The 22094-nt window shown below is 41.4% G+C and overlaps 1 protein-coding gene across 1 annotated transcript in view; it reads right to left on the reverse strand.

Moving 5' to 3' along the window:
• ext1b (exostosin glycosyltransferase 1b) overlaps positions 1 to 22094 on the reverse strand; it is a 127616-nt gene that overhangs the window by 42028 nt on the left and 63494 nt on the right. The gene's annotated exons all lie outside the window — the stretch shown is intronic.

A 22094-nucleotide genomic window follows, 5' to 3' on the forward strand; every position in this document is an offset into this window, starting at 1 on the left:
GCATTATTTTTCTAAACCCAACCATATTTATCTTTTTGTGTGTGACGCTGTTCTCGCGATAACACACAACGTGGCGACGCGAGCTGCGTGCATAGAAAACGCACCGGTCTCCCTTAATTCAATTGGAGCGCTCCGCGTATGTAATGCACGAAAAATTTTACTTTGGCGTACACATTGCACGGTTGTAAACCCGTGTTATTTGTACGCTTCGAGTGAGACCGGGTTGATAATTAGACAGTATATCATAGTTGAAGAAAATGTCATGCTAAACACGATTTGGGAACTACATGTCAGTTTCAGCTATGGTTGCTGTGAAACTCCACAGTGTCTGATGGTCATAATTCAAAGCACAATATACTGGTTTATTACAAGAACAACTTGGGTCGTACAAGAGAGCCAGATGGGGCAAGAAACATGACCTGTCAGAAAATCAGACTGTACAGAGGCTGTAACAACTACAGCAAGTATGGCGGGTCAAATCTGAAACACAAATATGGTCTGTAAAGTGATGGATGTTTAAAATAAACTGTTTGGGGAATTATTATTTTAATTATTTAACCTTCAACTAACCTGTCCCATTGACTACAATGTCTGATTTCTTTTTAATGATGTGGCCACATTCCCCAAACTTTGTGAGCTCAATGTTATTATTACCAATAGAAACGATGGCCAAAACGTCCTATCTCACAAACAATTTGCTCCTTTGCACACCCCCTCTTCTTTACTCACTACCTTTCACAATCCCTCTATCTCTTAAAGCAAGAGGCTGATGCTCTCTTCCTCCTTTCCAGCTCCTCTTTCTCCTCCTGCACCCTCATCCCTCTATCTCTCCAGTGAGGTGTGTCTTATTGCTCTCCAAACAGGGTGATCAACCCGGCCAGGGGTAATGAGCTGAGAGTGACACCTGCTTCCACCACACAGCTGGCTGTGTGTGTATGTGTGTGTGTTGTGTGTGTGTGATACAGAAAGACGGATAATGATAAAGTGTGTAATCTGTGCATCAGTCTGTTTGCGTGCATGCTGCTTTTCTATGTGTTTTTACAGTTTGTGTGTTCTGGTGAAGAAAAGCACAGGTGCCAGGTATGTCTTTAATATAGCATTTACTTTCTCATCCAGCTCACAAAACTTTTACCAAGTCAGTGAATGCCCTAATTTCACACTTTCTCTCAATTTATTTTGGTTCTCCTGTACTCTTCCATCTTTATTTCTTCTCCCTTTCCTGCTCTCCGTCTTGCTTTTTCCAACAGCAATGTCTCCCTGTGTGGATTATTTCTCTCTATCTCTCTCATACAGACACACAGAGCTAAAAAATGCCACCTTAAAGCTAACATGCCAGTCAACAGTGCAGAACTAGGCATCACAGGGTTGCCGTTTTGTTAAGTCTAATTATTTTATATACATTTTCACTACTATAAATACCTTGATTTTCAAAAAAGGGAACAGATCTGTTTAGGCGGTTTTTCCCCACATATTTTAGGTCACCATGCACTCAAAAGTTATGTTTCCTGGTGCAAGAAGACACAGATCACAACAACGTGGAGTAAACTATATCTTCTTGCAGCAATGAATACAAATACATAAACAATGATAAAGGCAATGATTTATGTGCGAAAAATGAATAAAATGGAAATAATGAGCCCAAAGGATCGTTCAGGTTAGGGGTTTAGAGACTGGTAAGGCAGAAAATCATTTCTCATTTAGCCATATTCTATACAAGGTGAAGGTGACAGGACACACACACACACACACACACACACACACACACACACACACACACACACACACACACACACACACACACACACACACACACACACACACACACACACACACACACACACACACACACACACACACACACACACATTCTGCTGTATTAATAATGCTGTGGATGTACTGTAGTATACAGAAGTGTGACAGTGATTGCTGATGCTGCCTTCTGTGCTGTGTGTGTGTGTGTCTGTGTGTGTGAACGTAGTGCTAGGCTTCCAGCTTTTTCAGCTCGGTCCATATTCACAGACACACACACACAAACACACACACACACACACACACACACACACACACACACACACACACACACACACACACACACACACACACACACACACACAAAATGGTGATTGCTGATGTTGCAGGTGAGAGGCTGCCTTGTGTCTTCTATAGCCAAGCTTTAATGAAGTGCGGGAGACATGACAGCCTGTGATAAAATCCCACATTCATTCACACCTACATGCATAACGATCTGTGTGGCACATAACACAGTTACCGAGCGCACGCACATAGCGATAGGCACGCAGACACACATGCGGCGTGAACAAGCGACAGCTGCACGCCCTCACATTGACGTTCCGTCACCTGCTGATGGAGACGAAGAAGCTATCTTAACCCATATTTCCACACCATCTGTCTGCCAGGATGGTGTGTGTGTGTGTGTTTGTGTGTGTGTAACATCCCACATAACAGGCCGGCATCTGATGGCAGTGAATATCAATGTGTGGATTTAACATGCAATGTTAAATGCATGTTTTTTCTAACCAAAGTGCTTCTGTGTCAGATCTTGTCTCCTTTATGTTTAATAAGACGCAAATGTTTTCTGTTTCTATTTGACCTAATCTGTCATGAGACAAACTTCTAAACTTCTCTTCTCAGTTTTTTATTTTTATTTTTTATAACCAATGCAATTTCTTCCAAGTCTCTCAAGCTAATCGCTGGTTTCACAGGTCACATTTTGGCTTGGTGTCTCCTGAAAAAGCGCAAGCACCACCTTGCCACGTGATTCACCTGCTGTGCGTCTTAACCTTATCATGACTCGGATTTTGCATTAAAGAGATGATTGTCTTTTAAAGAGGGAGCGTTAGTGGTTTAGAGATTTGAAATAGGCGAAGAGGTTGCAGCAAGAGGCCTACATGATGACGTCCCCTGCTGTGTAAACCCACTTCTACCTCTTATCCTCCCCGCTCCTCTCCTCACTCTTCTTCCTCCCCTTGAACCTCCTGCTGGTTTGCACTTTACGCTGGGTTCAGAGGCCACAGCTTGCTCTCACTATCTTTCTCCACCTCTTCTTCTCCTCCCTTTTCTGTTTGGTCTACAACGGCTCTCCCCATGTTTTGTCCTTGTGAACTTGAGCTGGCTGGGAGAAACCACAGCCGAGCTGCGAGACTGCAGGCTGTGATTGTGATTGTATGCGTGTATATTTATATATAATTTTTGAATGTGTGTGTGCCTCTCCATCGTACATATGAGTTTGTGCACGTGCGTTTGCGTTAGAAAGATAACACAATGACAGCGGGGGGGGAAACACAGCGAACGTGTGACAAAGGTGACAGCCTACTGGAGGGGGCGAGTTGTGCCACGTTTGGAGTGAAAACAGCAGAAAACAAAGTCAGCGTGCAGAAAATATGAAGGAGACGGAAAACAAGGCTTCGTGTAATCAAACGCAGAAGATGACCTCAGCGTGTGCACCCCGCGGTGTTTTGTATGCATACGAGAGTGCGCTTGAGTGCACGTGTCAGCATGTCCAACAACTGTGAAGCAGTTAAAAAACACTACTCCGCCAGCTCCGATGGCAACGTCCTACATGGTTGCTGTGGCAACCTGCCATTAAGTGCCTTCACTTGCAGCAACTTAATTACATGGGATAGGCGCATCATGGTTGCTGTGAAACTCCACTGTGTCTGATAATTCAAAGCACAATATACCGGTTTATTACAAGAACAACTTGGGTCGTACAAGGAAGCCAGATGAATGAAAATGAGATTAATAAACAAACTATCAAGCTAATCTACATCAACCATCCACACTGATCCCTTATGGCCAGTAGTGGAAGATAAATTCAGATCCTTTAGGCTGCTCAGTATCAGTAGTAATCAATAATGAAAAACTTTCCCTTAGTTACTCTTGCTTTCCACACCATATGAGACACATATAAAGATGATGATAACAGAGGTAGATAAACACGGTTTTTAACTAAAAAAGTGCAATATGTCACTGTGAATGTAGAAAAGTAGAAGTATAAAGTAGCATAAAGTAACGTACCCTAAAAAATGTCATTAGGATAGTACCTAAGGAAATGTGCTTTGTACGGCAGCCTAGACTCCCAAAGGTGTGCACTTGGTGGGCTTCCAACTGGACTTTCTGGTGCCATGTGAGCACCCAGCAGGCGCCTGAACATTAAGCTTCAGGGTGATGAAAACACAAAACCACAACCAGCCTGAGTGTCTTCCAGGGAGCAGAGAAAAAGAGATCCAATTCACTGCCTATTGAGACTGTTGTTACATTAGCCTCCTGGACCTCTCTCCTGTCTCCCTCTGAAACTCTCTCACTAATTTCTTTGTCTTCCAAAGTGGGTTTTGGTGTGTGTGTGTGTGTGTGTGTGTGTGTGTGTGTGTGTGTGTGTGTGTGTGCGCACGTGTGTTTCTGTGTGTGTATGTGTGTTTGCATGTGTGTAAGAATGGATGTCTGGAGGTCTGCTGATGGCTGGAACAAAAGGTTTTTTTTGTACTGCATAGTAGTGGAGTGTAGAGTGTGTAGTCTGACAAACAACCCTCTAGTAAAACCCTATTTGACTTATTAAATTATTAATTTATGAAAAAAGAAAGCTCTGATTTCCTCTCACTGTGCCCTTCTGCACATGAGGATGAAAGTGAATTTCAGGATGTACATCAAAGATTACAAAAGTTATTTATCATTATGGATGTCATGCCCCAGATGTGCTCATTTGTCTAGTAAATAGCTCCCAAACAGACTAAGGACATATTCCAGCAGTAATTAAACAGAAGCTTCATCCACCTCATAGACACAAGCGTCTAATTTGAAGCATATTGTTGAACGTGTTCCCATGAGAGTACGACAGATGTGCAGGCTATGCGAGCTTGTGTGTAAAAATGTGGGCATCTTTGGCTTCTGACTAACTAAGATAGAGTGTGTCTGGGTTCAGTGGGGCTATGTGGAAAAGTAAACATCTGTATGTGGGCATCCAGATGCGTTCTTGTACATTTTTTCTTACTGTATCTTCCTACTGCTCTGCTGCCATAACGCCTGCTGTACCCTCTGAAACTAATTAGCCTGATTAGTGCTCATTAGCCAGCTTTTGCTAGTTCCAATTAGCATTCTAGCATGGAATGACCCAGAGTCCACTTCGCCAAACAAACAGGCTTTCTGTGGTCACACTCATGATGACCCTGAGGTCTGTCCACACGCGGGGCCAATCGGATTACACTTTGTAAAGAGTTTACCCTGCCTTGCCCAAAGACTGTCATAGCCCTGTGGAGCTCAGTGGGTATTTCACATACTGAATAATACACAGCTGAGTGCATGTGAAGAAAATGATGTCATGGCAGCTGGTTTGACTGGTGGTGCTGGCCACATGTAAAGAGTTATATGTAAAAACGTGCGGCAGCGGAAAAGGCAGCACAGCAGATACGAGCCCACTGAGGACAAATATAGTTCTGGAGCTATAATGTGCGTTGGATGAAAGGGTCCACATATGGTGCAATACAAACATGACTGTAAAGCTACCATCCCAGACAACAGTGCTTCTCGTGAATTTATGGGTTGAGACTACAGAGCCTAAAATACATCCTCTGTCTTTCTCTAACCTTTATTTGACTGGCAAAGCTGGGTGCGATTAAAAATGTAGTTTCTAGAGTGTCCTAGGCTGTCTAAGAAAAGGCTACAACAACACTGAGTTACAGACTAATAACAAAAGATGCACAAAATAATATATTACTAGATCAGGATTAACAAACTCAACTCAAGCCACTCTAAAAAAAAATAAGCCAAGTCATAATGTAAAGACCACCTGGGAGCATTCTGAAACCATCAAACAATAAATTAATAAAGCAAACACATCCAGATTGTAATATACCCCATAATAATATTAGCCAGATGAGAGTGCATTACAGGGCACAGCTGTTGTCACAGGTGTGGCAGCAAAGAAAACAAACAGAGGATTCATTGGGATCTGACTGCGCAGGCTGCACCTGAACATCGGTCCTCTGCACGAGTGGAAGTATGTGCTCCTGCACAAGCCGGTTTCATCATTGAAAGTGTGAAACAGTTAGCGACAACAACCTCTCTGATAATATTGATCCTTACGGATTGCGCATAATTAAGTGTTCATGACAGTTTGTGTTGTTTTGACTGTGATTGTGAGCTTTCAGTGGCATATGTGATTATTTGCATATTAAGTTGGGAAGTGAAAGCCAAACACAAGTGTTCACTGGAGACGCAGCTGAGAAGTATTGTGATATCAGGTATGAACCTCGGAAGTCAATCTTGGATTTCAGCAGGGCACGGATATATCTGTGTATAAGACCTGAACAAGGGCTTAATATGACAGGTCCCGTCAAGAACAATTTCTTGAGGGGAATCGCTGACTGATGGGTCCATAGTTATATCTCTGTTATTCTTCTTTTTTTCTCTCTCTCTCTAGCTCTCTCTTTCACCCTCACCCTGTGTGAATACAGTGCAACTGCAGTCAAAAAACAACCCTGGAAACATTTTCAGAAACATAAAATCTCCCCCCCTCCCTTTAAAACTAACAATCAAAAGCTCTGTTACATTGTGAAAATGTTTACAACTTGATACAGGCCCCCTCTACGCTGGTGACCTGCAGCCTTCACAGCTAATGCATAAGTCTCTTTGCGTTGCCAATAAATAAACCATACTTGTCGGATTTTGCCTGGAAAGTCACAGTAACTCAGTGTTGCAGCTTATTTAAAAGTAACCGGGTTGAAGGAATTTGTGAGGTGTCATGCAAGTTTGCAGAGCTGCACTGGATCCATATTACTATTCAAATGAGTGCTGGGCAGTAAGCATGGCTGCAGGTGGTGGGTGTGTGAACCACATAAACCTAAACAAAAAAGATAGGGCTCATATACATGCAGACTCACACTTGGTACACAAACTTCTGAATCAGTTCAAGTCAGCAGCCTGTTCTTTCCCTCCAGCTACCCATTCTCTCCCCACCACACGTGTAAGCCTGAATATTTTACAAATACCCTGATAACAAGAAGTCTTCCTGCCGCGCTACTAATTCACTATGACGGCTTTATCCTTGCAATCTTTTCAATTTGTCCTCTCGGATTTTTTCCACTGCCAACAGATGGGGGCAATTTTTCAGTTACATTTAGTGTCTGGGTAGTAGTCAGAGTTCCCAACTACACACACACACTCAACTCTCCAGAGGATGGAAGTGAGGTTGATTTCAAACTAGGAGACACCTATTCCAAACACGTATCCAGGAATATTTGGGGTGTTATTTTTCCATGGGCAGCTAGAATCACGCTTCACACATGCACACACAGAAACTATACTTCAAGTCAGTGATTGGCGCCTCACTGTGTGATGTGGCAGATGAGGGGTCCGGACTGTGTGGATGTTCACTGAAGACCAGCTGTGCCTCGCTCTGCACTTCCAGCTGGCCCTTGGGACGCCTCACTGTGCATGTTAGTTTGTGTGTTCATGTGTGTGTGTGTGTGTGTGTGTGTGTGTGTGTGTGTGTGTAGATCCATATGTGTGAGACAGTCTCAGATTTAGACATGTCAGCACATGCTCTGTGGCTGCCTCTTTTTAAACACTGACACATTTTGTCATCAGAGCCACTGAAACGGCAAGCGCAGAGGAGGTTGGAGTTACCCCTCCTTTCATCTGACACAAACACACACACACACACACACACACACACACACACACACACACACACACACACACACACACACACACACACACACACACACACACACACACACACACACTCACAGAGAGCGGGAGGAATGCTAAAATTAGTTCCATCGACATTACGGTCGCTGCAGGCTCTTTCATGACAAATCATTCTCCAAAATCTCGAAGACTCTGAATAACACTCTCTCTCACACACTCACACACACACACTCTCACTCACACTCTTAGACTCTTGAATCCACGTTAATATGCATACACTGCACACACACTAACCCCCTTATTTCCATCATTGGGGTCCCATCTGCCGGCAAAGACCAGTTCCACTCTCCTCCAATAGGTGAGTAGAGACTTAATCACCTCTAATTTCTTGTCTATAAACACATTCTAATGTATTCCCTCTGAAGACTCCGCTAAATCAAAATATAAACCCGGTGCTGGAGCCACCTGGGTCCCTCAACACAACACCGCTAATCAAAGAATGCTAAGAACCATGACTATCCCAGTAAATGGATGGCTGGGCACATGGGAGTCGGACGGAGAGATTGCCCCTTTGAAATGTCGGCTTTGCAGGAATTTGGAGAAGCAGGCTTCTTTTCAAACACACGGCTGATCATTGTCTGAGTTATTTAAAAAAAAAAGGCTTTAGAGTTGCTGGGGTCAAGAAACTTTAGCTGTTGCAAGAGGGGATGATTTAAACTTCAACTAACTTTAAACATCACACTGACTGGAGTTATGATTTTTTTCTGTGGTTCTGATGTATATTGTGCAACTGTTTGTCCTTCTGACACAGTGAAATAAAAGTAACATTTTCAAGTTCAAATCCTAGTAGGACCTACAAAGACCTATACTGGTTGAATGAATGGCCTTCCTGTTTATTCTAATTAATGAATTTGTTTGGTGTCAAATGTAAGAAAAAAGTGAGAAACAAAATTGAATCATCATAACTGAGAAGCTGGAACAAGAGAAAGGTTGGCCTTTTTACTTTGGAAATGACTTAGACAAAATCTATTAAAAATGATTAACAGATTATCAAAATAGTTGCACTATTCACTTCAGCTCTAGACCCAAGTATCAAAGTACCTTTATACAGCATACCATACCAAGCTCTGTTCTTTCAACATTCATATATATATATATATATATATATATATATATATATATATATATATATATATATACACACACACTGCATGTTGCTGTAACCAGCTTCCACAAATATATGTGTAGGATGGATTTTCTATTATCCTCTCTTTCCAACCAGTATTTAATTTAAAACCAAAACAGTATTTGCATCCTTAATTGGTATACACTGCATAGTAACTGTATTTTTAAAATGGATCCCCCATCTCCTTCTTTCTATCTGTCACACACACACACACACACACACACACACACACACACACACACACACACACACACACACACACACACACACACACACACACACACACACACACACACACACACACACACACACACACACACACAATCATTTGAGAGTGAGTTTGACATCAGCATCAAAAGTATGTCAGCACCGACACTGGAGAGCAGCACGATGTCTGAGACGGTGACTGTTCCCACGGTGTATGTGAGAGAGAAAGAGAAGTACAGCTGTCACTCACGAGCAGAGGGGAAAGCAAAGCGATACGCTACCCAGTGGGTTCATCAGTGCCATGTGTCAGTCAAGCCCTGAGATCACATTGATTGTCTGTCGGCACCCATCTGAGTGTGCGTGTGTGTGTGTGTCTGTAATGCATGTGTGTGAGAAAATGATAGTGTAGGGGGCATATTTGGCCTTGAGAGAGATATCATGGGGAGTGGGACACAAAGGACAAGAAAAATAATGAGAGACAGAAAGAGGACGAAACATTCGCCATGATGCAATTATGATTCAATTTAAATTCCTGCATCAATTATGCAAACATATTCAAGAGTCATGTCAAATATTGATAGGCTCTTCGACTTCTCAAACTGTATTCATTAAGGAGCCAAAACTTAACCTGGACTCTCTCATTAATCATAGATAGATGTCGGCTGGAGGTCTACATTCAAATTCAGCCAACACTCCCGAGCCTCATACCAGCAAAGGCTATGCTATGTATCTGTGTGTATCCGTGTGTGTCCATATTATCTGCTTATCTGTATGTGAGTTGCCATGTTGTCAGTGCTGACCCATGACCCGTCACGTATAAGTGTGCACGGCTGTAATCAGTGAAGGTAGAGCAGCTGTGTTGTGCTGCAGTAGCTTTACTGACAAGAAAGGATATGGTGGAAAATAGTGACTGAATGCCATTATTGTATGAAATTTTTTTTTTTATACACACATATACATATATATATATATATATATATATATATATATATATATATATATATATAGTGCTGGGTATTATTTGAATTGATATTATCCGCTGTAGCTCTATGGATTACAGTGTTGATCTGTTGCTTTGTGTTTACCACTTATTAGCAAATGTTAGCATGCTAACACGTGCAACTAGCCTGGTGAACATGTTAGCATCGTCATTATGAGAATGTTAGCATTATGATGTTAGCATTTAGCTCAAAGCACAAAGCTGCCAGCCTGACAAGCCAGACCCACATCAAGATGTTGGGTCTGGGAACTCACCTTTGACAGGGCTCAATCCGAGAGAGGGGAGGGACTTTATCCCAGCAATTTACATCTGTTGAGCCAGACTAAGATCTAAATGAAGATTTTGATATACAATTAATCTGACTCAGCATTCAACGGCAGCTTTGACAGGAATGAGTTTTCCATACTCGATTCTACATACAGGTTTTGGCCAGTTTTGAGGTTCGATGGCCAGCCCCAATTACACCCTGCAAGTATAGATACAGTTTTACAGTTAATTATTTATTTATTTATTCTCTTTAATCTCTATGGTTTGCTTGTCTTATAAAAGGTAAAATAAAATAGTAAAATGTAAAAATTGCAATATAATAACAAATACCCAAATAACTTTTAATATAAAAAATGTAAGCAGCTTTAGTACAGAAATACTGATATAATAATGCATTAGCCCTTGTGTGTTTATTTTCTGTTGTGTCTGTTGTCTGTCTACATTCCTTTGTATCTCTGTTATGTCACCACAGGGAACAAACCCTTCGGCTACAACCGCTGCATCTTAGTCATAAGACACACCTCTAAAGGGCAAACCTGGTTTCATATGACTGAACTTAGGCTCCAAAGCTGGGTGGGGTCACGACGCACGGGTCAAAGGTCACTCCGGTCCCCACCCTAAGGAACAAAAGGGAGGACTAAGCCTTTTAGTGAGGGTCTTGGAGGCTTAAATTTAGGCTGACTGAGTTGTGCTGTCTGTGTGTGTGTGTGTGTGTGTGTGTGTGTGTGTGTGTGTGTGTCTATCTGATTGTGTTCTCAACATAGGGGTTATATGTCAGTGGATTTGTGTGTGCAGTGCGTGCATATACTTTACTTTATGATATACAACTCATATCTCTGTCTGAGTGCAACGTGGTGATAATTCATGTTAATTTTGGACCACATATGTCTCTGTGTGTTCTTGTGTGTAACTGTGATGATGAACCCAAAGTGCAAACCCACTGCCCCTACTGCAGGCTTCCCCCGGAGCGCTGCACTTGGCTGGTGTGTGTGTGTGTGTGTGTGTATACAGGGAACAGCTGTTCTCCAGCGCTACATGGGGAGGTCAGGGAGAGACACGGACGAGCCACAGCTGTGGCCCCGGGGCTTGTGGGAACTGTGGCTTTAACAACATGGGAGAGAAAGAGGCGGCAAGAAGAAGGATGAGAGAGGAGCTAAAGAGAAGAGATTCAACGGGAAAAGATATATTTACAAGATGAGACGGACTAGCACAGACGACACGACAAGAGCAAGTATAAAAGAGACAACCCAAAAAAAGGGAGACATCCCTCTGTGCTTAAGTCATCTGCAGCAACAAAAGCCACAGAGACCAGCAGGCGACATGGACGTGTTTTTGGTCATGAGGACATCACAGTGAGAAGCATGTACAACTGAGGACTCTTTCCAGCAGTCTGATCCAGACCCATCAACAACAGCCACTTAGCATTCTGAGTAAAGCGCTTATGTTTAAGAAAATTAATCACAGTTATAAGCTCATAAACAAGTTGACTTTTCCGGTAGAGAATCGCCCCGCTGGCCAAGATTGCAGTGTAACTCGAATAAAGACCTACTGTTGGAGATAATGCTTATTTCGGGACAGCACATAATGTGATAAGTCTGAGAAATCACTTTATAGTTTCGCACAGACAATCATGAGCTGCAGTTGAGAGCAGAGGCTCTGCTCCAACAGAGAGAAACTAGCGGCAGAGAAAAGGGAGCTGACTGTAAAAACTAATAAGCCTTGTGCAACGGGAGAGAAATGGGCTCATCTCTCCAAGGCACCAAGAAAAACTATTGGTGCTGTTTTACATCCTTTTTTAAGAAGAAAAAAAAAAACCTGCCTCATCTATGCTGAAAGCCAACACTAAATCCCTTCAGCCTGACAGATTTGGCAAAAGAATAATATGTGCAGCAAGAATAATATTTGCAGCCTACATTATAGAAGCATATGAAGGAATAGAGAAAGAGATGGAACTAGGCCAAAAGCCAATTTATGACTTTTGTGGAACCATTTAAAAAAAAAAAGAGACAAAGTTGTTCAAGGTGCTACTTAAAAATCATCTCTGGAAACTCTCTCATCCTCTCACTTGCAAGCCTCAATTAAACACTGCCCGATTGCCATCTATAAAGGCAAATGAACCCAAAGTCATTAAAAGTCCGCAAAGATAAAAGAAAGTGTGGGCGTTAAAAAAAAAAAAAAAGGGGTGGAAAGGGAGGAAAATAACATGAATGTTAGAGGTGACCTTTGTGGCAAAAGGTTGGACTCTGAGCTTTTGGTATTAAGGGAACGATTACAGATAAGGAAATGCATGCAAGGCCTCAAAGCACCTGCATCTTTCTCTTTAGCAATATGTAAATGACATGCTGTTTGCATGAGTGTGAGTTTCGCAGGAGCGGTGGTGTGAGCTAGTTGGTTAGATTCAATAAATAGTATCCTAGCATCACAGGGTACTTCTTTTTAAATGGACAAACTAATAGCCACGCTTGTTTAGAATGTAAGTATACCGTATGTGCTGACAACTTGCTGGTTAGAGCGATCAAAGGAACCATACCTGATTTAATGAGCCATTCGCAGTTTCACTGTACACACGGAGGAACACATTTAAACAGGAAAGAGGATGTAGGCAGGTCAGTTTAAAGCCAAAGGGTCACATCTCTATCCTGAGAGGCTTTACTCAGATCTTTATACAAGAGCACTACATAGCACGATGCACATGAGGTGGCTGTTATCCTTGTGCTAGCTCATATCTGTATGCAGTGTCAAAACGTGGCAAGTCAGTTGTCAGGATGGATCTGCACCAGTGCCAAAGAGATTTTCTCTACATTTACTGTGCCAGCGTGTCAACAAATTCAAGAAAGCCCAACCCATTTTCTTTTTAATGCAACTTCGAATTAAAAGAGAAGCTACTTTAACAAAACTAAGGCAGGATTACCGGGGGAGAAAGGGGGAGGGGGTTGTATGCAAAAAATGATGGCAGGAAATTCTTGTTAAGAGACATGCATTGCAATTGTGTTTTAATTAACAAAATCACTGCACATTGTACTACTACCCTGTTTTTATGTCAGTCTAAGTTCATGATGCTCATGAAATAGGGAGTGATGAAAGCTAACTGAACTAGTGAGTACTTGTCAAATCACATTATGTCCGACCAAACAGTTCATACCCCAAGATTTTCCATTAAGTACCGCAGAAAGAAAATTCTCACAAATGAGAAGCTGGAATTGAAAATGTTGGGCATATTGCTTGAAAAATGACTGAAAGGATCAATCAATTACTAAAATAGTTGCCCCAACACAGGCTATGCAGTGTAAAAATACATCCGATAACTATTCAAGATATTTGATTACTATCACAGTAATCTGACATAAATCCTAATCTTTTGCAGAAATCAACAGCTTTTCAGACATAGAGACTAGTTCATGTCCTTTGAACAAAAGCAGTATTCTTATCAAAGCCCTCTTTTTTAATATAATATGAATGAAGCAAGAATGAACATGAAGAGGCCTTTCTTTGTAAGAATCACTGGCTCAACACTTGGAAGTTTAACGATACATGCTGGAGTAAGTTAAAGCTCTGGGACATTCCTTCACCTTCCTCCCTGATCTCTCGTTTTCTGACATCTCCAAATGTTGTTACTATCTGCATGTCTCTGTCGCTAAGTATCTGTCTTTCTCAGGGTGAATATTTTTCCTCTGTGGCTGCCTTTATATATCTGCCTGTCTGTCTTTCGTGGATGAGATAAGGACAATGGAGGTGAACAGTAACAAAAAAAAAGAAACAAGATACTTTTTTCACAACAATGAATAAGTGCGTTGTGTCCAAAAAAAAAAAAAAAAAAAAAAAACTCAAAAATTTTAAACAGAAGAAAGAAAAAACCTGCTGTCACTCTTGTATCTCAGCTTACACATGGCATTCACAAGTGTCTCACAAGAGCACTCTCACAATGTGGATAGTGCAGAGACATTTTTTAATGCCAGGCATAAATGGAATGAAGGATTAAACGTATCTGTAACAATTTGGGTACCAGACAAATGTTAATGTGAGGTGTAAAGGGGCTCTCTTTCGTTTTTTTCCCCATTGAGAAGCTCCGCTCTCACACATTTCTGCGAAGCAGCGGAGCAGAGAGCCAGCCTTCTCTTCTTGTACCTGTAACAGAGGGATATTGTTGCAACAGAACCGTGACTTCAGTTACCGAGCATTCCTGCCTCTTCATTTCAAAGACAGAAACGTTAAAAGGTTAGGTGAGGCGGGAGAGGATAAATAGGTACAAAATAACAAGGTGCAGAAAGGAGAGGAGCAAGGAGGAGGAAATATTAGCGCCAATTACAGCTAGACTTTCTCAACTTGCATGTTTTGCAGATAATCAAAGAGCAGCATGGCAAACAAGGACACATTTTGATTCTTACACAAACACATTAACACCTTATATCGCAGGCACACACACACACACACACACACACACACACACACACACACACACACACACACACACACACACACACACACACACACACACACACACACACACACACACACACACACACACACACACACACACACACACACAAAGGCAACAGTCGTCTTTTCCTCCGGCCAAAGAGTGGAGGAGAAATGATCTGGCCGCTTTGATCTGACTCAGGGAGAGAATGTCATCTCCAATCCGAGCATGTAATTCTCTCAAATGGGACGCCGTAGAAGCAGCTTGTTCGTCACAATGGCACACTTTCTACTTCCTGAAAGTCATAACAATCCCACCACTGCTGCTGCATTAACCATCCGCGACAAATGAACCTCCGTCTGGCGAACGATTCAGAAACACACACATAAACACACACTCACACAGAGCCAGGCTACGGTTTGATACATGTTATATTCACTCAGCTCAGGCAACAATTGTGTTAATGTGCGCACACACATATGGGACATATGGGATATCTTAGTTTAAAACATTCATTCAGTAAATTATTTCATGAACACAGAATCTGTCTATTACGTGCGTGCACACATTTCTCTGCCCCACACACACATACAGAAAAAACAATTTTAAGAGCTGGGACACCATTTAATCCCACAGTAATGGATTTATCTCCTACTGAGAGTCAAATTACAAGAGCTATAAATGCTAATGGTAGTGCTAATCATAACAATAGCGTCATGGTTTAAAACCACTAGCTAGGACACGGTGCCTGGTTTACCCCGGCAATTACAACTAAACACATAAACTGGGCGGCTCCAGCTGATTGAATCTGTTATCACAACAACTTCTGCCTCTCTACTCATCACTTTCTCTCCAAAAACATGCTCAACAATCTCTCGCCTTCTTTTTTTCCCCTCTTTCTCCAACTATACTAATTTGATAGTCTACTTAAACCTTCATTATTCATTTTTTTGGCTACTTGTGGGAAGCAAAATATGCTATAAACTCAACACTGACATGTTATTGCTATATGGCTAAAATAAAGAGATATTCATTGTATCAATCCCACGTTTTGGCCAACGATGCATGCATGTACTGGAAAAAACTGTTTGGAGTGTTAAGGAATATAACTTCATGTGAGGTTAATCGAAAAAAAAGAAAGAAAATACGATCACCAAGATCTTATGTGATGTAACCAAACAGACACACACATACAGACACAAACTTTCACACCAAACTAACTAAACTCATAAGCTAGTGTTTTCTACTGGCTTTATTTTTTCATAAAACCAATTTTACAATTCATGAATTAAAGAAACACTGCAGGCAGAAGTGATTATTAGATCAGGGACTGATTTAGCCTTTGTAATAGCACAACAAAAATGAGTTTTGGCTATTTGGAAGAAAAAAATGTAAAATGTGGATCTCAGAAAATCCCCGCAGTGCAATCCTTAGTATCTGTCTGGTCATCAATTCAGCCTGCACATCTCTGGCTCACCTCCCATCCTCAATGTTAACTGGGTCATCTGTGGGGGAGGCATGGCGCTCTCCCGAGACTTGCACACGTGCCTTCAGTTGGAGTAGTTCAAAGAAGCCCAATAAAACATTTACAACATGGTAAAGCCTTTTTCTCTCCCCCTCCTTCACTCTCAATCTGCTTCTTTGGCTTGTTTTGCATCTTTCTGTCTCCATCTCCCTCCCTCCCCCTCCCTCCCATGATTCTCTGTGCTGTTACGAGTCTGGACTTCTCTCAGAGTCTCATGCGCTTCGCTCTCTCGGCTCTGCGAATGACCCTGGGTTAAACACATTTAATTGGCGCTCACAGGATCTACACGCCCCCTCCTACTGGCAGCTTAGAGAAGAGACCCCTGGACCGACCAGCTCGTGCAGCGTATGTGTGTGTGTGTGTTGTGTATGTGGGTTTGTTTGCTTTACAAGTTGAGATGGTACAGTGGTAGATGTCAGATATCACATGGGTGCATACACGCTTTCCTCAGGCTTGATAATTACACTGGTCTGGGCCAAGGGCTTGTGACGCTGAAAACAAACGCACACGTAGAGCAGAGTTTGTGTGAGAAAAGCAGCACTCTCCTCAACCTTCAGGCCTTCTTGATTCCTCATATTACATTGAGCCACAGTGGAACCACTTACTTTGAAATGTGCTGCTTCTGTCAAGTTTCTGCTGCGCAAGGCACAGCAACATATTTTACACAGCAGTGGGTCAGGAGTGTCAATATATACACAAGCACATGGTGGTCTTTCATGTTTTTGACAGTGAGAGTGAGCAGTTATCTGGAGAGGCACATTCAATATGCTTACAGAGAATATTCAAAGACACTCAGGCCTTGGGTGCCTGGCTGCCCGCTAATGAACAGAATACAGTGCAGTGATACAGACTACAGAGGTCCTTGTAGATACAGGAGAGCACAATACAGCAGGTCAGAGCATTTGAAGATAATGAGCAGAGTGTATGCAGACTCCAAACAGGTGGATGTATGGGTGAGCAGGAAACAGAATTTCAAAGTAAAAGATAAACAAACAAATCAAAAGCTCCTCTAGTGATTTTACACATGAATGCACTCCTTACTCCTTGGGCTTGAGACTGAACTTGAGCCACATGGGTCTAATGAAAGATGCTATCAGGCAGCATTATGGGAATTGTAGGATTCAGCGTTTTCTGGGGGATTGACCCATAGTAGACACTAAAAGTCACAACTACTACCATTGTAGTCACTGTTCCATTATCTTTATTATGACTATTATTGCTACTGTTCATCACACCCCCAACCGGCACCGTCAGACACCGCCTACCAAGAGTCTGGGTCTGCCGAGGTTCTTCCTAAAAGGGAGTTTTTCCTCGCCACTGTCGCAATAGCTACTGCTAATGCTTGCTCTTGAGGGAATTACTGTAATTGTTGGGCTTTGTAAATTATAGAGTGTGGTCTAGACCTACTCTATCTGTAAAGTGTCTCGAGATAACTCTTGTTATAATTTGATACTATAAATAAACTTGAATTGAATCTTTTTTTTTTTTAACTGTCCTAATAAATTGCAAGATGATTCATGCAGAGAGGTATGTAATCATAGGTCAGATAAAGTACAATAGCTAAACTTAATTAATTAATTAATTGCAAGCATCATTTTGTCAGTGTACAAACTTCCTAGGAAATTATGAACCACAAACAAAAAGTGTTACCAACACACGGAACAAGCTTGCAGAGAAGACATTCAGTCCTTGTGGTGGCAAGATATCCACCAGTAAATATCGTATTACAGAGAATGAGTGGAAGTTCTTACTAGAACAGTACGGCAGATTTCCCCCCTGAGGGTAATAAAGACAAAAACAGGAAATTTGGTTCAACAAAAACAACAACAACAACAACATCATCAACAACTGTTCTTCAGAAAAAACAGCAGCAGCATTTTGTGTCTTCAAATCAGAATAAAACTTCAAAAACAAACAGAAATTTCAGTCGTTGCTTTTGCTAGAAAACCAGAGCAGCAAAACAAATCACCTTCCCTTGGTTTTGAAATGAAAAAATAGCAATTTACTAGACAAGAGGAGAGAAAATAAAGCTGTGGTGCTGTTTGAAAGCTGATGCAATCTACCTTGCAGTGGAACATCTGGGGAAATAAAAAGGTCACACAGATTTATATTTAGATGCCGCAGGGAGAAATATGCCTCTCCACTCTGCTTTGCACCCACAAGATAACAATGGCCCCGCTATGAAGAGACAAACTAATGTAGCGTTAATGGCAGCCTACTGTACGGCTAATGGCTGCTAGTTTTGTTTCTGTAAGCAGACTGTCAAGAGAAAAAGGTACACTCTGGTGAGCTCAACACATGTTAGCGTTGATGCTAGGAAAATAAAAACCATCTCATCCTACATTTCCTTCTTCTACCTACTGTTTTTATCCTTTATGTGACCAGGGCATTAGCAGAGAAAAACATGAACTCTGGACCACAAGGTGCATCAGCGTGAAAAGATATTTGAAAGGAATAGTTTGATATTTTGGGAAATACCGTACTCTTATTAGCTTTCTTGCCAACAGTTAGAGGAGAAGATTGATACCACTTGGTACGCTAAATATGAAGCTAGTGGAGGCTTAGTTTAGCTTAGCACAAAGACGATGGTTGAAGACCAGATGACACTTTAGTTTTTGTACGGCTCAAACTAATATGATTTAGTGTCTTAATTAGTGAGCTTGCACGCGTTTCGAGCAAATCGCACAGCGCAATTACATGATAAGTCTTTGTTAGGGAAATTATGATACATACTTTCTCTTTTGTTATTTATTAAACTGTTTGCATAGAATAAGATTATTGTGATTACTATTCTTCTCTCTCTGTTCTTTAAACTATTTGCATAGTAAGAAACCATAACACTACTTGTCCCCACAAGATAACATGGAGTCATTGGCTATCTTGACTGGGGCCCGAGGACAGAACATGCTTCTCTCTAATCAGATGAAGGGGACGCCATCGAGTCTGACCAGATAGAGGAGACGACATCTAAACTGACAAGATAGACAAATGACATCAAATTCTGTTAGGATTGTATTTCACACATAAATAAGCTACTGTCTGAGGCTTACGTTAGTCACTTCCTGTACTTATGCTGTGAGTGCTGTAAACTGACCCTACTTGCAAGTAAACAAAACTTTAGTGGTCTCTGTCTATTCTTGATAATGTAATTATTCTAACAGTCTTTGCAAGTACCTGAATAGACGGAAATTCTCGTATCTATGTAAGTTGAAATATTTCAAATCAAGTGATCAAAGTTGCGCGAGTAACGCAACGCAAAGCAACTTTTCGTGGCCGGTGTGAACACACCATTAGAGGGGCTGGTATAGGCGGGCGCAAACGTGTAAGTATTCCTTCAAAGTGTTTCAGGGTGGATTTATCCTTCAATGAAAAAGCTGTAAAATATGCTGCACTGCTGCAGTTTTCTTACATTAAAGGTCCTATGACATGGTGCTCTTTGGATGCTTTTATATAGACCTTAGTGGTCCCCTATATCTGAAGTCTCTTTCCCGAAATTCAGTCTTGGTGCAGAATTACAGCCACTAGAGCCAGTCCCACAATGAGCTTTCCTTAGGATGTGCCATTTTTATGTCTCTAGCTATTGAGGAGGAGAGAGGGCGGGGCAAGGTGGAGGTTGGGGGTGTGGCCTTGACCAACTGCCACTTTTCTCGTTGGAAAGCCATGATGTCTCTCTCCCTTGGGTTGGCCAAATTCTCTGGGTGGGCAAAGCAGAGAAAGGGGAGGTAACCTTGCTTGTTATGACCTCATAACAAGCAAGATTCCAGAACGGCCCATCTGAGCTTTCATTTTCTCAAAGGCAGAGCAGGATACCCAGGGCTCGGTTTACACCTATCACCATTTCAAGCCAATTGGGGACCATAGGCAGGCTGGGGGAACGCATATTAATGTTAAAAAACCTCATAAAGTGAAATTTTCATGCCATGGGACCTTTAAACAAATCTAAGGTTTATTCATTAAAGCAGAGTTAACACTTACTTTCTCAGATTTAAAGCTCAGACGGTTTTTCTTTTACTACTGAGTGGTTCATTTTCACAATCGTCCATCGTTGATGTAACATTAAACCTTTCCTCTAAGCTACGGGTATAATGTTATCTTAGAAGCTGATAACTGACATTAAAGCCTTGTTTAGCTGCAGGTAGACAAACATTAGCTATTTGCTGATGGCACTGCCTGGCGTTAATGTCTTTCCTCTTGCTATAGAAGCTGGGATCTCATCAGTCTTCTTTATGACTATTTGTGTTGGAAATCTCACTCCCTTCACAGAGAAGGAAAATATACAGCAAATAGGCTATGCAGAAGGGGATTGAGACTAACACCACAGGGACTATGAGGAGAACGCCATGGAACATTTCAGGCAAATACAGGATTAATTAGGGTGCATAAAAACACCCGGCGCTGCCCACAAGGCCTTGCTTTCGTCGTCTGCTTCGAGAAGCTTAGAGGGTCTTCTCCGCTATCTCTCCAGTGAGGGCCTTGTAGACAGACTGTGATTAATGCTCAACTAGTGGGCCTCTTTTCAGCGTACGATCCAAAGGGGCAAACTTTTAACCTGTGATTGAGCTGCGCTGATTCACCTCTAATAAGTCAAAGCAGGTATTCTGCCTCCCAAGCTCCTTGGGCAAGGCAACGCATCAGTTAATATCAGTTATGGGATGCTGGTGGAGCGCTAACCCTGTCTAAAGCACCATCTGTCGGCTGTCCTTTACAGGATGGAAGGTTCTCCGCTGACAGGCAGGAAGTTATCATCTTACTGGCACCATGGGGTGGAGTGTGAGTACACGGGAATGGCTGAGGAAATTAATCTGTGTTTCAATATTTGTATGCTGCTGTGTGCTGTTGTATATGGATACCTGAGGAGCTGTAGAGGATATTGGCCAATGCTGATTCGGTGTAGCTTAGCCTCAAGTTTATTACAAAGCACCATGGCATAAAGAAATGTGAAATTAGATGTTTTATATAGACAGCCCGGAGTCATCGCGGAATATAATGAACGACAAAACAGAGTTTTAAAAAATGCAACAAAATGTAGTCTTGTTATTATTTTTAACATGAGGCTTGAGCAGTTAACCAGTCAGGAAAGAAATACTCAGATCTTTTACTAGTAGCAAAACCACAGTGTAAATATCCTGCATTCAAAATCGTACTGAAGACAAAGTACAAAACTATCAGCATCAAAATATGCTTAAAGTACAAAAAGTAAAAGTACTCATTATGCAGAATGGCCCATTTTATATTCATATATTTTATAATACTGGATTGAAATCAGTGATGCATTAATGTGTAAGCATCACGGATGTTGCAGCTGGTAAAGGAGGAGCTAATTAACTACTTTATATACTGTTGGTAGCTTAATCCATAATAATACATCATCATTTAATAGTTAATTCATATTTTGTATTAATAATCGGAAAAGTAACTGAAGCTGTAAAATAAATGCAGTGAAGTACAAAGTGAAATATTGTTCTCCAAAATGTAGTAAAGTAAAAGTATAAAGTAGCAGAATGGCAATACTCAAAAAAAAGTTTGTACTTTGAGTACTGCCATCATGTCAAATCTGTACATTGTAGTCATAAATTGTACAAGCAATAAGGGATGTGATTATTGCATATCCCCGTGTATAAAATAGATTACATGGTAATCCAATGACATGGTAATTATATTTGGAAATTAATTAACTCACTAATCAACCTAAATAGAGCTTAAATGTAATGAGAAGGCTGTGTCAGTGACGCACTATGGGTAAAAACTACCCATTACACCTGCATAAGATCAACATAAATTCTGTATTAAGAAGTCCCTAAAGGTTATTCTGTAGAGTCACTCTATT

Source organism: Perca fluviatilis, chromosome 13, assembly GCF_010015445.1.
Source record: "Perca fluviatilis chromosome 13, GENO_Pfluv_1.0, whole genome shotgun sequence".
In the NCBI taxonomy this organism is placed as follows: domain Eukaryota; kingdom Metazoa; phylum Chordata; class Actinopteri; order Perciformes; family Percidae; genus Perca; species Perca fluviatilis.